This window comes from Ascaphus truei, chromosome 9 (genome assembly GCF_040206685.1).
Source record: "Ascaphus truei isolate aAscTru1 chromosome 9, aAscTru1.hap1, whole genome shotgun sequence".
Classification (NCBI taxonomy): domain Eukaryota; kingdom Metazoa; phylum Chordata; class Amphibia; order Anura; family Ascaphidae; genus Ascaphus; species Ascaphus truei.
In genome coordinates this window covers 35562537-35565917 of record NC_134491.1, presented here as the reverse complement: position 1 = coordinate 35565917, position 3381 = coordinate 35562537, and the positions used below count along the sequence as shown (strand labels likewise).

At 44.9% G+C, this 3381-nt stretch overlaps 1 protein-coding gene across 4 annotated transcripts in view; it reads right to left on the bottom strand.

The window, feature by feature from the left end:
* FANCM (FA complementation group M) overlaps nucleotides 1-3381 on the bottom strand; it is a 105213-nt gene that overhangs the window by 90887 nt on the left and 10945 nt on the right. The window lies entirely within an intron of this gene.

Genomic DNA, 3381 nt, shown 5'->3' with positions numbered 1-3381 from the left:
TATATATATATATATATATATACATACATATACATATACATATATACACATATATATATATATATATATATATATACATATACATATATATACATATACATACATATATATATATATATATATATATATACAGTACAGTATATATATATAATATATCGTCACCAGAGCGCACAGCCTTTGTATTGCATGCAGCCTACAATGACACTTGCTGTATTACCATATCATCGGGAGACTGGATTCCAGCGCTGGTTTTCCAAGTCGCCATGGTCTGCACAGGACTATTTCTGAACGGCCTGTACGGTGCAAGTGATTGAGACCATAAGGACAGGAATAAAGTCCCATGATGACACGGAACCAGGTCGGAAAACTGTGTCAGTGTTTCTGTGACTAGGCACATAAAAAACGGACGGAAATAGAATAGACCCCCTACTACCTATGTGACACACACACATACACACGATTGTGCTTCAGCCTGTGTGAAAACAGTGGTTGTGCTCTACACGGTCGGAAAACCAAATTACAGCCACAATGCATTTACTAACCCCTTCACTACCCAAATAGGCTGTAATGCAGGTCAAATTATGCACCGCAGGCCCCTCTGGTGGTGAAGGGGTTAAATATAAACAACAACATTTATTTGAGCTAAAATACAACGGTTTATTTGTGTGTGTTTTTGGCATTTACGCTCATGTTAAATTTTGTATTGAATATAAATCTGAATGATTTGCTGTTATCTAGTTACAGTAGATGTGCGATATGTTAATGGTTTAAAGTACAGGTATGAATCTGTTAAATAGATTTAGTATTTAAATGCCCTGGTCTGCAACCCTCATGCTTTCAATAAAGGCGATTCCGCACATTGCTTTTGTACTGCGCTTATAAGTGTGAGCTGTAGTTAAAGTGCTAGCAGCCGGCCTGGTCCTCTCTGAGCGCTCAGGCTGTAATGCTCACACCTTCTCCAATATGTGGAGAAGGAAGTATTGTATTGTATGTCTTTATTTGTATAGCGCCATTAATGTACATAGCGCTTCACAGTAGTAATAAACGTGATAATCATATAAATAACAAATAATAAATAAATATAAATAACAGGTCATGGGAATAAGTGCTTCAGACAAACATAACATTAAGGAAGAGGAGTCCCTGTTCCGAGGAGCTTATAATCTAATTGGTAGGTAGGAGAAACGTACAGAGACAGTAGGAGGGAGTTCTGGTAAGTGTGTCTGCAGGGGGCCAAGCTTTATGTATCATGTATCTAGTAATATCTGCGGTGCTACTCATATGCTTCTTTAAGCAAATGTGTCTTAAGGTGGGTCCTAAAGGTGGATAGAGAGGGTGCTAGTCGGGTATCGAGGGGAAGGGCATTCCAGAGGTGTGGGGCAGTCAGTGAGAAAGGTTTAAGGTGGGAGAGGGCTTTAGATACAAATGGGGTAGAAAGAAGACATCCTTGAGCAGAACGCAAGAATCGGGATGGTGCATAACGAGAAATTAGGGCTGAGATGTAAAGCTGAGTCCCCAGTCTTCACTGTGGCACGCGCGCCCGGCGGGGGGGCGGCGCGTGCACAGCGCTACACCGCGATCTGCGGTCTGGGGGGAGAGGGAAGGTTTGCGATGGGAGGGGGCGTGGCTGTGGGTTTGCAGGGGCGTGGCCATGACGTCCCGTGGCTGGTTCGCCCTTATTGGCTGAACCGCCGGCGGGGGCGTCGCAGATGTCAAGTTCAAATTCCCCTGCCTGCCTGAAAACCTGTCGCGCACCGCTGGGGAAAGGTGCGCGACAAGGTAGGGACTGGAACCGGCCGGACTGGAGGGGGCAGGGCTTGATAGCACAGCACACGCCGAGCCGTTCGCTGTGGCGGTGACTGGGACCGCAGCCTAAGGAGGGGCAGAAGAGTGTAAAGCTTTAAAAGTGAGGAGAAGAATGGCATGTGTGATACGGGATTTGATAGGAAGCCAGGAGAGTGATTTCATGGGGGGAGATGCTGAGACAGATCTAGGAAAGAGTAGAGTGATTCTGGCAGCAGCGTTTAGGATAAATAGTAGGGGAGACAGGTGAGAGGCAGGAAGGCCGGACAGCAGGTTACAGTAGTCGAGACGGGAGAGAATGAGGGCCTGAGTCAGAGTTTTAGCAGTCGAGCAACAGATGAAAGGGCGAATCTTTGTAATATTGCGGAGGAAAAAGCGACAGGTTTTAGAGACGTTTTGAATGTGAGAGGAGAATGTGAGAGAGGAGTCAAGTGTGACCCCTAGGCAGCGTGCTTGGGCTACTGGGTGAATGATGGTACTTCCAACAGTAATGTGGAAGGAGGTAGTAAGGCCAGGTTTAGGAGGAAGTATGAGGAGCTCTGTTTTTGTCATGTTAAGTTTAAGTTGACAGAGGGCCATCCAGGATGATATCGCAGAGAGACATTCAGAAAGTTTGGTCTGTACAGCAGGTGTAAGGTCAGGGGTTGAAAAATAATTTTTTGTGTCGTCAGTATAGAGGTGATATTTAAACCCAAGGGATGTGATTGGGTCACCTAGAGAAAGTGTATAGAGAAAAGAGAAGAGGTCCCAGGACAGAACCCTGCGGCACCCCCAAAGAGAGATCTATGGAGGAGGAGAAGGTGTTAGCAGAAGAGACACTGAAAGTACAATGGGAGAGGTAAGAGGAGATCCAGGATAGAGCTTTGTTACGAATACCAAGAGTATGGAGAATGTGGAGGAGAAGAGGGTGGTCCATGGTGTCAAATGCTGCAGAGAGGTCAAGTAATATGAGCAGAGTGTAATGACCTCTGTCTTTGGCAGCATGGAGGTAATTAGTTATTTTAGTGAGTGCTGTTTGTCGAGTGAGCAGTGCGGAAGCCAGATTGTAGAGTGTCTAGGAGAGAATGGGTGTTGAGAAAGTGGAGCAAGTGAGAGAAAACAAGACGTTCAAGGAGTTTGGAGGCAAAAGGCAGAAGGGAGACAGGTCGATAGTTAGAAAGACAGGTAGGGTAAAGCTTGCCGTTTTTGAGTAATGGTAGAACGGTTGCATGTTTGAAGTAGGAGGGAAAGGTACCAGAATAGAGGGAGGTGTTAAATATGTGTGTGAGCATAGGGGTATATATATATATATATAGTAGGAACAAGATGTTTTAGGAGATGGGAGGGAATGGGGTCAAGAGGGCAAGTGGTAGAGGGACAAGAGGAGATCAGTAGTGATCAGAAGTGGAGAGAACGCTACCATAGTGTGTAATAAATCCAGTATCTTCATTTAAAGCAGCGATTCTGGCTGAGTGGACCCTCGGATCTCATCCCTTAATACCCGGAGGGGTGTGTACTTTTTTTTTTTTTTTTAATGCTGTTTCAGACACACAAAAAAATTACAAATATGGCGGTGGACTACAAACCAACAGAAACCAG